Source organism: Thermobia domestica, chromosome 13, assembly GCF_964235325.1.
Source record: "Thermobia domestica chromosome 13, izTheDome1.hap1.1, whole genome shotgun sequence".
Classification (NCBI taxonomy): Eukaryota; Metazoa; Arthropoda; class Insecta; order Zygentoma; family Lepismatidae; genus Thermobia; species Thermobia domestica.
Genome location: NC_137466.1, coordinates 9175816 through 9192859, shown reverse-complemented (window position 1 = coordinate 9192859; position 17044 = coordinate 9175816). Strand labels below are relative to the sequence as shown.

General features: G+C 36.9%; 1 non-coding gene across 1 annotated transcript; it reads right to left on the bottom strand.

Annotated features, from left to right (window-relative positions):
- Positions 1 to 1175: 1175 nt before the first annotated feature.
- On the bottom strand, positions 1176 to 1249 carry TRNAQ-UUG (transfer RNA glutamine (anticodon UUG)). The gene has a single exon. It is a non-coding gene; the product is annotated as a tRNA-Gln (tRNA).
- Positions 1250 to 17044: the final 15795 nt, after the last annotated feature.

Sequence of the window (17044 nt, the reverse complement as noted above, 5' to 3'; positions counted from 1 at the left end):
TTGCATAAAGTTCTCGATAATTTTTGAAAAGTATTTTTTTTTTTTTTTTTTTAATAAATTGACTCATTCAGGAGTATATCAAACAAATTGTCAATGTTCGGAATACTATATTAGAATGACTAAAAGAAACACAGAAACTGAGTTAAAGAACTCATTAGAGACGCATGAAATTAAGATACTGCTGTGATATATATATCTCGAAACGTCCGTATTTAGACACAATTATGGACAAGTATTACATAGATCGTCATCTTACATTAAATGAATTGTATACGAATCACTTTTCATTAGAATAAGGAACTGAAGTTCGAATATAGACAACGCATACTTTCAATGTGGTTTCAATATAAAAGTAATAATGTTTATTATTCAAATGAAGTTTAATATTCACATGAAGTAGTGAAATGAAAGACAAAATTATCTATATTAGGCACTTCGTAGGCCAAACACACTCCTCAGAACCCAGAAATAGGTTTAGTAACACAAATCAAAACTGTTAAGATTAGTTACTACCCAAAACTTCAATAATCAACAAGGAAACCTCGCAATACAAACAATTGAAAGAAGCTTTTCGCAGCAACAACACTTTTAAAAGGTGATTTTAGTCCAAGAAATTTACACGATGACACTAACAAGTTTTTTGTACTTTTTATTTTTTTTTTTTTAATTTTTATTTTTATTTTTTTTTATTTTTATTTTTATTTTTATTTTTTTTTTTTTTGTTTTTGCCGTGCACACGAAATATTGCAAAGTAAAATTCTAACAAGTCAGATAAATTGTTCGTGAGTTGCAGAGATCTGCTGAGAAAGGTATCATGGTACGCCGAAACAATACAGTTAACACATTGCAGTCGAGGCTCTTTGTTGTAATTTTGTCTGTCTTTCAGGTCGGTGGTTCCTATCATGTTTTTGTAGGATTTAGGATTTAGGATTTAGATTTCTGGGCTTTCGGCAACTACGGCCATTTAGCCCTTCACGATTTGAGGGATGACGTCCCTCGGCGAGCACACAATCCGGGGAAAGGGAAGGAAGAAAGGATTGGGAAAGGAAGGAAGCGGCCTGGGACCTATAAGTTAGGTACCACCCCGGCATTTGCCTTGTATGAATGAGGAAAACCCAGGAAAACCTCATTCAGGGTGGCTGGCCTGAAAAAGCTGTTACACTTTTTCGACCGAGTGTCCCCACCGGGAATCGAACCCGGGACCGCTCGCACCAAAGGCGAGAGCGTTAGCGACTACGCTACGCGGGGCCACATCATGTTTTTGTATTTTTGTAATAAACTATTTAGAAAATTTTGAATAATCTAATATTTATTTTATAAAAATATACATTTAGAACAACAGAATACACTATATGCAAGCCATTTATACACTTATATATATTTTTCATTGTATTATCAAAATTATGGCTTTTGCATACAAAGAAAAAGTTCGATGAACAATATACGGATGTTTGGATAATTTTGGTTGCATTTTGCCCATATGACAGTGTGTGTGAAACGCTTTGAAGATAAAAGTACTAAATTTATAAAATAGTTTCAAGATACAAAGTTGGCAGTCGTTCCGTTTCAGAATAACAAATCAGACAATTCACAGTAAAGATCTGTACAGAGGAAAGCAATAGGTTTTTCCCCGAAATGTACAAAATTAAATAATTTTACATGCTTTTCGGGTAAGTACTTTTTAATGAATAGTAAATATGCATCCTATTGAAAGCAGGGCCGGTTCCTGATATTTCTTAAGTGTAAGCAAACAATATTTCGGCGCCCTCAGATAAATAATTATAAAAGAGTAGAAAGTTATAATGGAACAAAATTCTTCAAATTACAATTGCAAATTTCTTCAAAATCTGTAATCTCGCTGTGAATATTAACGAAAAATGGCGAAATTATAACTAATTGACTGTGGATGAATGCTAAACAAAGATCCAATTTTAATAATTAATAGCATTTTTTTTTTATTAAATAAGCATAAGACACAACTAAGATGTATACCTAAGATGTATTTTCACAAGTAGGTCTACAATCAAAACATAAAAGTCGAAAGAGAATAAAATTCATGAACTTCAAGTCTAACATTAATAGGTTTGATTTTGGCAGAGATATGCTCTTATGCTTCATTAAAACCATATTTACTAACTGTATTCAAACAAATTTTGAAATACATTCAGTAGCGTAGCTAGGATTTTTGTTAGGGGGCCTTAGTGTTTGTGCATATATATATATATATATATATATATATATGCATTTGTTGAGCCAGAGTGTTTAGTTATAATAATAATAATAATAATAATAATAATAATAATAATAATAATAATAATAATAATAATAATAATAATAATAATAATAATAATAATAATAATAATAATAATAATAATAATAATAATAATAATAAATCTTTCTCTGAAGTGCCGGCTTCTTTAGATATTTCTTCGTTGTTTCTTGATTGCTGTTTTTGGACATTTTCTTCGCCAAAATTAACACCATTACTGTTTTTTTCGTCCCTAGCCACTTTTCTAAGACGTTTTTCGAGTCTTTCTCTAAATTAATATCTTGTTTAGATTTTCCTCCGGTTTTTTTTTCTGCCAACGTTCTGAAAGGCTATGGATTCCATCGCAGTAGAACTTGGTGGGTCGTGAAGCGAAGAAGGTATCAAGTGCATTTTGCACCTCTTCCAGGGAATTGAACTGGCGTTCTGTAAGGTGATTTCCAAGGAATGGAATAGGTGATAATCGGACGGTGCATTGCCCGGGGAGTATGGTGGATACAATAATGTTTCCGATCCAGGATTAGAATAGTGTCCTGGATCATCCTAACCACGTTGGGTTTTGCGTTTTCTTGTAACAGGAGGGTCCTTTTGTGATTCAGAAGTGCTGGTTCCAGATTTTGAGTTTTTCTTGAACATGGCTCAACTGCTGGCACTACACAGTTGCATTGATGGTCTGACCAGATGGTAGCAAGTCCTGATGCACGAGGCAGCGAGCAGAGCACCAAACACACAACAGGATCTTCTTGTGCAGTACTGGTTTCTTCTGTTTTGGAACCAGTTCATGGAATGCTACCAATGATGACGGCGTCGCGGATCTTCGTACAGGACCCACTTCTCATCGCATGCCAACACCCTGTTCAGAAAAGGCTCCTTCCTTAGAGGAGACAGCAAAGAAACACAGATATCGGCACGCATTGCCTTCTGCCCCGGAGTCAAATCATGTGGGATCCATCGATTCAACTTGTATTGCTTCCCAAGTTGATGGAGGTGCTACCGAATGGTTTCTCCTGTCAGATGGAATTGTAGTTCCAGTTCCTCACATGTCTACTTACTGTTCACCTCAATTGCTGTCTGAAGATCTTCATTTTGTACACGTGTTTGTCTTCCAGTACGTGGTGCGTCTTCGAGTATTTCGACACCGTCCTTAAACTTGTTAAATCACCGCTGCACTGTCCGCGTAGTCACGACACCCTTACTAAAGTAGGGTGGATCGTTTTGCACTTTTGTTGGAAATTCGATGACGGCTAGTGCGGAAAAGGAGCCATTAGTGGCACCGACCTTACTGATTTTTTTTTTTTTTTTTTTTTTTTAATTTTTTGGACAACCCCTTACCCTAACCCAACGGACTTAAAGTTTTTTAAGTGTCTGGTTAGGTAACACCCACAATACCAATGACAGAGAAGCTACTTGTGGTCGTTTTTAGAGTTACCTGATGGCTATGATACAATTGTTTTATTAAAAGAAGCTTGTAGCAATGCCAGTAAATAATTTTAAAATGTTTATGAGTCAGAGTACAGCCATATTAGCTCAGTTGTTGGAATTAATGTCCAGATTTTGTTTGGAATGCCACGTTAACGATGAGGCATAGCCCTTGATATAACACGATTTTCTTTGTGCAACTCTTCGCTTATTTTGCTCTGTACGCAAAATAACCCAGAACTCACCACGGGAAGTTGGTTGCACATCGAGTTCTGCCCACCCACCCACCCTGTAGGCATACGTTGAAATTTGACCTTAGGTTACGTAGTTCTTCTTGGTCTCGAAGCGGGGCAGTCTTGTTCTAGACTTCAGTTTGGCTCTAACGTAGATATCTCTTCCGCACTTTTTCGACGCTGCCTCGGACACCAGCTTCAGTGTGCGTTCCACAGCTTGACTATGGCAAGGGAATGTTGTTGTTAGAGTAGCTGAAGTTCGGATGTTTTTTTCAAGCTGCTGATCCGTTGTTTCGTGTGATTGGCGGCTCTGTTAGACATTTAGGTCAATTAATCATGTCATAGTAATTTTCATCTGTAAAGTTTAATTTTGGAACAATGAAGTCACGTGGGCGGCTTGATCTCGGAGTCTTCTGGCTGCGGCACTTTTTTATTCTTCTCCAGTCTAACGTTTGAATATTCGTATTTTCATCTGCTGTCATCGCTATCAGCAGGTTTTCATGATGAGCGTAGTATCCGTTTGTTTGTAGAACAGAATGAACTATGTGTTATAGATTTTCTGGCAGAAAACATGATAGCTTAACTATGCTAAACAGATGCATGGCGCCCATTTCGCACGAAGGATTTCGCCGTATTGTAAACCAGACGGGAGCGTATACTTTAACAATGTACTGTCAAAGTTGACACAAACTTGAATTAGGTTTATCAGTACTGATGTAGTGGCGAAGCATCCTATAGGCCAATGTAAGCCATCGTGAATGTGATAATGGTCCTGGTTTTCTGTTTGCTAGATCGGTACTACATATTCCTGTAGCAACAGCCTTACAAATTTCGAAGAGATAATTCTGGTCGCTGCTTAAACCATCTGGTGTTTCCATTTCAGACACCCATTCAACGGGAATGGGTGTAAAGGAGACGATCGATGAATGTTCACAATCCTTTAATTTCTTTCCGATGGGGCCGGAAAAATCGTTGGGTCCGGTCGTCCCACCATCCAATTCGGTAACCAGGTGTCGAAATGGCAACTCGTTGGTATGAAGAAGGCAAATGAGATGTTGCAGTTCCTTTCCTAGGGATCTTTGTATCTGACTTATCACGCCGTTATCCCATTCTGTGTTCGTGGCTTCATCATTGATGCCGATGCCTCAAGACTTGACACGTCGTACTGGTTCTTCTCTAAAAGCTCCAATATAGAGTCGGCAATATCCTCTCTTAGGTGTGGCATGACCCAAGTATTCTGAACCGGTCTCCGATAGAACTGTGATATGCTTTTCTGTAACCTCTCGTCTTCGTAGTTTGCCGTTAATTTTTTCTTGCACAAGAGTTGCATCATTTTTTCCGTCGAGGTAGATACTCGTAGTCGCCCGGCCTAGGTGAGCCTTTTCTTTCTGGATATTCTCGCGCAGTTTATCTTTTCCTCTTCCTACCTTAGATCTGTCAACAACAAAATTTTTGTCCTCTGGTGTTATGAGTCTCGCGTCCTGAAGTACGGCAGAAGCAATCAAAGCAACCTGTCTGTCTCCAGTTCTAAACGCTGAATCCGCTGTATTTTGAAGACAGACGCTTTAGGCTATGTTTCCTTCTTTGTCGCGCCTCGAAGTCAGATCCCGACGTGCTTCCCGATTCAACAGCTTCGCTGGATTCCCCTGACGACGCCAGTATCTTTGACCTGTGCCTAACCTAATCCCACTAGTTGATGGACTTGCTTCAACACTTCCAGCGTCTTTCTTGGTTGTCTGCCCCTTAAATCTGCTCACTTTACGGGAAAACATCTTTGACACAGATTTACTTGTTCGGACGTCAATGTTACCAATGCTCATTTTCCGTGATGTTCTCTGGTCCAAAAGAAACTTGAATTCTCGTTTTGGAATCTTGCGTGTCCTCTCACAGTTGCAATCTTCGGCGGTTTTACATTTGCAAGACGCAATATCAAAAAGAGACTTTTCCGCGTGTGCTACAAAACCTGCACGAAGTGTTGCTTCTTGTCCTTGTGCGACACTTATTATAAAATGTTTTTCCTTGGTGCGACACTTATTATAAAATGTTTTTCCTTGGTGCGACACTCATTATAAAATGTTTTCAGCATGTCAAAAACTCTCTTTTCTGAAACCACAGGAATGCTTGCTTTACGCCAAATATATACAACTCTTTGTCCAACTAGTTTACAAATGTCAGACACTGGTAATTTAGTTAAGCTTTCGACACCACTTAAACCACTTCGAAACCAATGATAATATCGCATAACGTCAGCGTACGTGGGTAACTGCACTTCACTCATTTCACTTGGAGTGCCAAATAAGCCTCGTTTCACACTTTCCCGCGTTTGTCTGCTATGAGTCTTTTTCTTCATCTTGCTTTCCATTGCTTCCGAACTTGGAAACCAAACTATACAAAATGTCTCTGAATCATATGTCACTAAGAAGACTGTAAATTTAGGTACAATGCACAAACTCTTTGTCTTAACAGAAACAATAGCGAACTAAAACCGTTAAAGATTAAGCTCCAATAAACTGGCCTGTTGGATTGGTTGGCCGAAGTACGCAATATTTATACCACCGCCGAACTTCGAGCGAGAATATTCTAGAAACGTGGTCGTAGGTTCTGGAGCCAACGAGGCGAGCGGGAGGTGCGCGAATCTTCTGGACGGAGCCGGACGTTGCGATGACGCTCGAAGAGCGTGGCCAAGGTAAGCAACCACGAAGTTGTGTAGCCTGCCGCTAGATGGCATTTGCTGTCGATGTACATAACAAGCGAAGAGTTGCCAAAAACAAATCGTGTTATATTAAGAGCTATGCCTATAATCATCGTTAACGTGGCATTCCAAACAAAATCTGGACATTAATTCCAACAACTGAGCTAATATGGCTGTACTTTGACTCATAAACATTTTAAAATTATTTATTGGCATTGTTACAAGCTTCTTTTAATAAAATAATTGTATTATAGCCATCAGGTAACTCTAAAAACGACCACAAGTAGCTTTTTTGTCATTAGTGTTGTGCGTGTTGCCTAACCAAGCACTTAAAAAACTTTAAGTCCGTTGGGACAGGGTAAGGGCTTGTCCAAAAAAAAAAAAAATTAAAAATTAAAAATCAGTAAGGTCGGTGCCACTAATAGCACCTTTTCCGCACTAGCCGTCATCGAACTTTCAACAAAAGTGCAAAACGCTCCACCCTACACCAAAGGCCTGACATATCTTCCGCCCCGCTGAAGAGGCGTTTGACCTCAGTTTGAACTCGTACAGTATACAAGCCTATATGACGCTCTGTGGAGGTCCCATGTTCACTCTGTCCTTACGCACGTTCACGGTGTAACTGAACCGCGACTACCAGGTAGTATGTTGGATATACCCACACCAACAACTGACCTTCTCCTTATCTTCAACTGACGGTGTGAGGGCCAATGTAACACAAACCTCCACAAAAAGCGACAGAAATTCCTTGTTTACCTTTATACTATAACTGATGAAACATCAGAGGTTGCTGTGACATAACCACAAGCTACAAGTCTTTACTATTGTTTTCCACCCTCTCCTGTTAACAATTTTTCCTCAAATATTTTTCATCTGAATGAAAAGAAAACAACAAAGGATAATCTTTATTTTTAACCCTACTTTCTATCTTTCCATTGATCGCTGCTTTCACTGGAAGTGAAAGGTATTAAACCGATATATATATATATATATATATATATATATATATATATATATATATATATATATATATATATATATTGTTATAGTTAATCCTATCGGAAACAGTGGTGAATGATTCAAAATAGACGATGACAGATCACGTGTTTTTATTTATTTATTTATTTATATCGACATCAAGGATTTCTTGGGTTCAAGCATGTCCATTCCCTCTTAACCCTTCAACTAAAGTAAAGTTTTTTTTTTTTTAATTTTGTTTTTATGGTCAGAAAAGAACTGATTCTTTTCAGTATTGCCTGGCTCAGACTGGAAAGGTTTTGGGTCAAATAAGACACGTGACAACTTAGATCATTGCTATATCAAACAGTAGAACAATAACTTCAAGGTCGCCATATGCATATAGGCAAATCTCTTTCCTTCCTTTTCTTTGAACAGCAAGTATTCCTGTAACACTCGTTTTTTCCCCAAAATGCAAACATTTTTAAAGAATAAAGACGACCTTGATGAACACAGCTTGTCTAGGAACTGTTTAGTGACACATTTTGTTTTTAAATAGAGTACATGAAAGGCAATTGTTGTTTCTTTTTTTAAAAAAAAAAAAAAAACTACGGATATCAAATTACCAAAGTTCATTGTCGGAACCCTATGGGGAGACGGCTCCCCTTTCGTACGCCAGTAAATACATTAAATTTAGCTCAGGCCGAAACGGAAGAGGGCGTACGTATTCCATTTTAATTTAACAATTAAATTACTGTAATCAAGCAAAATACATTTACAGTTTCAAAAGTGTGTCGACTTGTAGATGCTTCGTTAACAGTAACTGGTATTTACAACTCCCCCACCTCAACACTTGTATGATTATCACTTTCGAAATTTTGTTCAGAAGTCGAAAGAAACTTTTTTAGAGCCTTCGCTTGCCTCTTATTTTCTTTCAAGTTACGTAGATTAAATGCTCCACTTTTTTTTTATCGTCGGCCATTATTATTACATGAAAAACAAAATACTATTGAAAAGTAAAAACACATATCATGTAGGTAAATAAGAAGACTCAGAAGAGAAATGAAAATGTTGACGAATGATAAATGGACTAATAGATGTAAAGAAAGTGACCATTAAGCAGTGGACAGCGATTGTGAGTCAGTGATATTAGGAACTTAAAATTTCCCTCAGAAATGATCAAAAGTTCCATTTGTACTGCCCGTCTTTTCTTAGTATTCGCCCCCGTTCTTGGACGAAGGGCAACAAAAGTCTAATCGCTTGAATTTCGATAATGTGCATTTCATTCACGCTAACCTTTTTCAACCCTTAACTGTGGTCATTGAACTGAAGCACTATGCGGAAACACTGTTTATGACAAGACGGACCATCCTTGAAGACATTTCTTCTACTGTGATAATGCCACCCAATCCATAAGCAACACGTGCAATTGATTTCCTTTTGTTTGTTGAACTATTCCCATTTCAAAGACATATTCTCTAGCAAGGTTGTGGAAGGATTGTTGGGAGAGGAATGAAGAGTGCTACATTTGTATTTTGCGCATAAGGTGGGACTGTGGAAAGAATGTCGCTGTCTTTAGTCGTACTGTCGTAATGCTTAATATAACATCTATTGAAAACTAAATTTCCCTGCATTTTATCTCATATTCGTAAAATCTCTCTTTTTTTCTCTTTAAAAAGTCTTTCCTAAATCTATCTGGACTGTGGGAAATTTCCCTCAAACTAGCATAACTTGCGCCAGTTGATGTACAAGTCCATTTCAATTGTAAAGGAGTGTTTTACAACCAATTACGCAGAGATTATACTTTATTGTTCTTTTGATGTATTTTATTTGTACCTCAGTCTCAGTCTCAGTTTGAAAATATTTGGAAAATTTTTCATCACAACATTTTTTTCTAATAAATATTACATTTGAAACACAAACTTCCTTTTCCAGTTTGGCGCCCTCTTCAACTGGCGCCTCCTGCGAACGCGTAGTTCGCAGGATTCAAGATCTGGGCCTGATTGAAAGAAGAAGCTGTTGTTAGAAAAACGATTTATTTTGTGATTCGAGTCAGTAGCGTCTCCTGACATGGATGTTAGGGCGTTGGCAAGAAACGAAAAATATATTAACCCTCACAATCATAGGCGATACTAAAGGGGGAAATCCCCTCTCCCCAGGAGTAAAGATGAACCCACCCATATTTTTATAGTGATCGAAAATATTGTGATAAATTTACTTCAATTTACGCATAACTATTTTAGTGGCATTCGCATTCAGCATACGAGTATTTAATAATGACTATACTTTGCCCACCCATCGATTTCCTGAATATAGTCTGTACCTGGAAGTTCTCGCAATTTTCGAAAGTAAAAAACCATGATCGTCACCGCATAATGTCCTAGTTACGCCATCCTATAAATAGCAATTTACTTCTAACAATTTAGTCTGGAAATTATAAAAAGGAAGCAAGGAGGATGTTATTACGTAAGAAATACATTTAATTATAATAATTATAGTATAAATAAATATATCCTCAAAATGTGAAACTAAAAATCAAAAACAAGCAATTATTTACTTACAATTACGTGAATTTCAGCTCAAGTTGTCTTTCTTTGCGTAGAAAACTCTAGATTACTGCTTTAGAAACAGTAATAGGAGCCCAAAACCGTAAGTCTTGTGGATGACCCACTAACGTAAATGAAAATTAGGGAAATAAAAAGGCAAAATGGAAAACCGTTCTGTAGCTTAACGTCCAGGCTTTTTTTTTTTTTTTTTTTTTTTTGCATCAACTGACACTTCGAAACAACTTGGATCGAGAAAAAAAGGTTTCTTTTCAACGTACTCCTTACATGTATTTTAGGAAGAACTCGATTGCACCATTACCTTTTGAATTGAATGATATGTTTAGCAATAAAAAAAGTGCGTAGTTCATACCTCCTCTCCCCCAAAAATGTTTTACGTATTGCTATAAAATATCTGTACATCCACAAATAAATCTACAGACTTGGCAACGCTTGAGAGAGGCAGAAAATTCAAGACGTTGATTTCCTAACCAACGCCTTGAATCACACAAGGACGAGGTAAGAAACACGAAGCGCATGCGCAATAGGAGTTTTCTAAAACAGTGAAAATTCAGCCAAAGAGTTGCCAACGACTTACTCGCAGAGTTGACTCCTCAAAACATGACGGAGACCGCACAGCACTTCTATGTTCTTTTGCACTTTAACAGTTGATTCTGTCTTGTTGAAAATAAAAAATCCCAAGTTCTGATGATCCGTTTAATTAAACTAAAATACTCTTTTCTTCATTTTTCGTTGGGCGTTAACATACGACTTGCACACCCAGAGAAGACGCTACTGATTCGAATACTCATACAAAAAAGTCCTTTCAAATTTCAAGCGAAATGAAATAAAACGTTATTTGGTGTGGCTAAAATGTGTGATTTTGCTGCTGGTGGGAAACTGTCACCGTCCTACAGCTCATTTATTGCGATTTAAAAGAAACATTGAGAAAATAGATTTATCCTGAACTTTATTAACCAACCCCCGTATAAACCCAAATGTTCTAGAAACTCTTTGTCATCGCTTTGGAATGTCTGTTCGTCTGTGTTAGTAGACTTCCGTTAGATTTCGTAACCATATACGGACATACGACGCAGAAACAACGACTCTCTTTGTGAACGTTCTCTAACTCCGGAAGATCGGGAAAGTCGCAAAAGCACTTTACTTCTTGTCATTGCTCCACGCTGATTTGATTATTTAAAATGTCCGCACTTCTTCAGCCAAAGAGTGTGAACTTGGTAGTATACGTCATCATCTGGGCGCTCTAGCACCGACAACATATACACAATAGCTGACTGGACAGGGCGGGCAGTTACTCTGCGTCGATTCGACGAAGAACTCGTCGACGTTTTGTTTGCCCTGGACCCGTTTTCCTGAAAGCAGCATTCAGGCTGCCTGTAATTATTGTACTATTAGACGATTGTGTACACGTAAACGTTCTGTGTTAAATTAAAAGTGATGAAGTTTTATATCTATATGTGAAAGTGGCAGTTCGTAGTTCCTCATATCAAATTTTACGTAAGCGTACTTGTTTGACAATACGGCGACAACGACCTCCTGGAGCGGAACCTATATCTGTAGCTCCTATTTGGAACTCTCACTGAAGAAGCAGTAGTGGGAAGTTAACCTTGGGATTTTAACTCCAGAACCAGCGCACATCCTCGAACACGGGACAAGGAGGGAGCAACCTCAACAGGCTAGCCGAAGAAACGCGTGAGTTTATTAACATTGTAAGCCACCACTTTATTCATTACTAAAGCCAAGCCACCATAGTGTCGTTAGTATTAAATTGTTAATAATAAATACATTAAAAATCTAAAAACATGTAATACTTGTGCTCTTATAGTAACATTATATTTCTTTTATTGAAAAGTGACTTTATCATTTGTTATATGTTTAATACTTAATTTTCTTTGTACGTGTAGCTAAACAACAAACTTTACGTTGCTTACATTTTCATTTACCATGTTCCCAGTCATCGTAAATGGAAACTGTAGGCATGTGATCGTATACGTCATGGTGTAACTGGGAATCACAATTAAGAAAAGGGGAATATATAAGAAATAAAAGTTAATCCGAACCACGACGTAAATAACGATTACACCCGAAATGGCGACCGTGACAGGACATACTTCAATCTTCGGATAGAACTGCATTTAATTATTTCAGCGTTCATTTATTAAAATACGAAAATAGCAAACATTTGAATCACGTAGTTGCAAGCAGCTAACTTAGTGCAGAATCAGGCGTAGATTGTTTTAACTCGTGAAAGAAAAGAGAAAGAAAAGAAAAAGAAAATAATAATAAGGATTTGAAAAAAGAAAACAGGAAGTAAATTTAATTACCACGGAAATATAATTAGTACAATTGGTTTTGTAAGAAATTAAAACATTTTGTTTGTTCGCGAATTTTTCTTCCGCCAACTTTTCATAGTACGTATGAGCGAATATGTCGAACAGCTGATCACACATACACACACACACTCATAGTAGTATGCACCTCGATAAAATAATGAATGAATAATAATTTGTTTGTTTATGTTAACTGTCTATCGAAACACTTCGCAAAATGAAATTTTAAAACAAAATAACAATTTTGTGTAATCGAAATGATGAAATAGTTTCAGAAAGGTGTTTGTTTACATTTTGTCGGTGAACTCAAGTGTTTATTTTTACATGTTTTATATTGTGATTTAGTTACTTGTGACTTTAGTAAACATGGATTTTAGTATGTTGGAACAACTTCAAACATGGTTAAAGGACCAGTTAGCACAGATTAGATCAAATTTAGAAAACAATACTTAGAAAGTGGAAATTAATGTCAAACACTTAGAATATTCCAGAGTTTAGTTTCGAGTTCTTGTTTTTTTTTTAAAAAAAGTCATGAGGTCCATTAACGTAACTATAGACGGAATTTTTTTCGATATATATTTAGATAAGAATGAAGAAACTAATTATATCACTTGGCGTAGAGTTAATCAATTTGAATGTTTTGGTTCACCAGACAGAAATAAAAATTTGAATATTCCGAAAGAAGTTACTTTCACCGTACAAAGGAGGCCATTTACATTTGACGTTACGGCAGAAGTGCGCACAGATGATAGACGACGAATTATAGTCATAGGTAGACGTATAATGCAAGAGTTGCAATCTATTTTAGAACAGTATCAGAAAATAGGAGACTCGAGCTATGATGAATACTTGCATGAACAAATTGTAAGAGAACTCGAAAGTGAACCCGGTAAGCGTAGGAGACACAAAGCTAAAAATAAGAAATCAGCTGATACATCCGAAGTAGATTCAGGCAAGCAGCTGTTGTGCAGGTCAGCATCACCTACTCGTTACATAACTTTAAGTAAATTGAAAACCTGGAACAAACACGCGTTTCATGATTTTGAATACACAGATTTTGAAAGATGTTGGGAATTAAAATCATCGTTGAAAGTTGAACTGCAGCATGCACGCATAGTTACAGTAGATGTCAGGAAACACACAAAATTTTACCTTCTGTTGGAATTCAATTACCACCGTTGAGAGTCAAACAGCCGGATAGCTGCGAAATTAGGTCAATCGAATTTGAATGCTTAGAAAGTCAAAATAATTTAGTGGAAAATCAGGTAGAGCAGGCACGAGCTAAAGTAACCCTTGTAGAAAATGAATGTATAGAACGATGTCAGATTTCTACACCTGTAATTATTGAATCACCACCATTACTTTTACATCACTCTAGTGTTAGTGAGATCAAAGTAGACTTTCAAGAAGTAAACATAGTTGACATCAATCAGGAACCCTTTGAAATAGCGACACCTTTGATTAGCTATGAAACGAAGGAAATTTGCGTCAATAATATCCGTTCTGAGTGTGTTAGTTGCGAATTACCACCTTTAATAGTACATCAGGCTAGTGTCAGCGTAGTTCCAAGTGTAGCATACGAAGTGCAAGGCGCATTAGAAATCGAAAAAACCTTCGAGTACGTACAAGCCCAGGTTACGGAAGAGAATTTTGAGTTACTTGATAATCATGTTGTATTTGAAGATATTTGTTTGTTTTCATCGGAAATAGTAGCAAGGAAAAGCAATGTTAGTGAGACTATTGACTATGATTTGGGTAAACAACTTTGCGCAGTGGCGGATGAATTGTTTTGTAAGTTCGAACAAGAACTCGATGTGTCGTGTAAAATGCTTGAAGGAAAGTCGATGATAAATACATGTAGAGTAAAACAAGAGGATGTTAGCGTTCAGAGAAAAGAAATAGGCAATATAGAGACAGTAATTAAACACGGCTTGATGCGAGTATCCGTAGACAGACAGGTTTTAAATGTAGTTGCAGTGCCGGCGAGAGATTCCGATGAATTGTATGAAATGAATGTTAGCGCAGTGGTAGCGCAAACCCCTCCTCTCGGAGAAGCCAGGGAAGGCCTGAGAGTTGAGTTATTATTTCTGTGCGAGATTGAGAATTTAATGCTGTTACACTTGTATCGCGAGCAGATTGTTCTGCGCGATTTCACAACTACACATGCGTCTGTAGTACCGTACATGTCGTTTAGTATGAGTTACGTCTTTCTATTGCAATTCGAATCTGTCCTTATCGACTTTGAACATAGTGGTATAGGTCAACGACTTCAAGTTAAGAGTTTGAGATGTAAGCCCGCAAAGAGAATTGTGTTTTACATAGTCAATGGCTGTTGTGTGATTAATTGGTCAAAATCATTACCCGTAACCAGACAAGAATGTAGATTGAACAGTAAGCATACACTAGCGAAGAGATTAAAATGTAAGAATAAGGCACAAAGGAAAGACAAGGTAGTTCGAAATGATCAACCGATTTTCCACAGCATACTAGTTCAAAACAGAAAGATGTCACGACGCATAGCCCGCAAGATCAAGGTTCATAGACGTAAAAGTAACTATAGACAAGTGGGTCATGTGTGTAGTAAATTCGATTCTTTCGCGCATGCAAATTTTAGAATTAGCGTCCCGTCACCGCGAATGTGTAGAAGGGGAAAATTCGGCTGTGCAAGTAGTCGGAAGGCGAAACAGCTGATCGCTTTTGGTGATAATAATATTCGTCAACCTAATTTTGGAATGTACGCGCAATGCAAGGGAACAAATGCCAAACATATGCTAGACGGTGAGTTCAGAATAAATGAAAAACACGCTAGTAGGCGTAATCCGAAACAAATCAAATGTAATTGCAGACGAACCAGACATAAATCAAAGTTAAAATGTAGGCGAGTTTATTTTGAACAAAACGTGCAAATTTTGAAAACATCAACCCAGAAGAATTTTAAGAAACGCAAACGCGGAGAGCAATTTGTGCAAAACATCGTGATGCATCGCAAATTCAACTACCGTAAACGAAGACGCGTTATTATGTGGAAATTCAGTAAACGCGCCGCGAAAAGGAAAAAACTCCCGCAAATCACAAAAGGTAACTGGAAAAGCACTCGTAAGCGTATGAAATTAAAGGCGTACAAGTGGCATCGGTGGAAAATGAAAGTTGTAGCGTAACCAAAGCGCGAACTTTGCCCGAACTTGGACTGAATCCCGAAAAAGACGAGAAATTAAACACCGAATGTGACTTTTAAGCTTTTATAGAGAATGAAAATAAAGATTTTTACCCTTTCACTTTAATTATTCCCCTCGAATCTCAAAAAGTTAGGAATTTGTTTTTCAGCTTCAAGTGTGTGCACACTGTCACCGACGCGCCCAGCCAGAGGAACCACCAGTATCCATTCATAATCAAGTACGTTCATTTAAATATCATGTTTTATTCTTTCTTTGCAGTTTTGGAGATGAGAGATAAATGTGAAAAGCAGAGGAAGGACAGCATTGGAAATTTTTAAATAGGTAATCAATTTAGACCGCGATTTCGGACTTTGAAAATTTTAATAATACCCCTCCACTTTTGAAAATTATGGTTATCCCGTTTTGGATACAGAATTTCTGTATTGAATTTTGTTAGGATGTTTATATTTTGTGTGTCTTATTTCTTTTCAGGTGCCTCCAGTCTTGGGAACCAAATGTCATTAATAAAGTTTTACTATTTTATTTTCTTTGAGTTTTTGTTCATTTACCTTGTATGTTTATACAAATATCTAGTTGTCCCCATACCATTAAGCATTTAGAGAAATGTTAGGCAATTAGAGATATCTGAAAATTCAATTAGAGAAATGATGAATATCATAATTAATTATGAAATTTGGACTTTTGAAAAAAAAAATGTGTCTCCTTCAGTTCATGAATCTTTTCATTCGACCTTGTCATTAAGTATGTGCAAGAGTATACTGAATTTGTAATATAAAATCAGTTAGGTGTCGAAACATTGAAAATTAAATATTATTTAGTGTGATTTTGAAAGTAATTGAAAATAATGTTGAACTTAATAAACTTGTTTATGAATTCATTCACACATGATGTTTGTTATGTAAAGTCAGTGGGTATTTGTTACGACGTTAGTGAAGTTGTATTTAATTATAAAAATTGTTTTACAAGTTAAGAAGAGGCAAAAGGTTGAAGAATATGATTCAACCCTTAGAGGCGTCACTACTATCCTCTTTCAAAATTACAGTGACGAAATTGGGGTAGCGTCCGGTTGGGCCTCAGCTAGTGTGTGAGTTTGGCAATTATACACACACACTTCAAAATTCTATTTCGACTTTTGATTGTTTAGGTATTTGATATTTGGTATGTTTCAAGTGAAATATTTTATTAAAAGTGAATAATATTTTGCATCGTAAAGAATTCAATGTTGAAGTATTCTCGTTATTTGTTTAAGTTTGCATCAGAAACTTGTTTCAGTTTAGTGAAATGTTTTCGAAATCAGTTTCGTTCAGTTTCAAAATATTTTTGAAAAAAAAAGAGAACGTATAGTGGCAGTGAGTAACTGGGATATGCAAGGCAACAGGCCAGTTATAATTTAAGAACTATAATTGG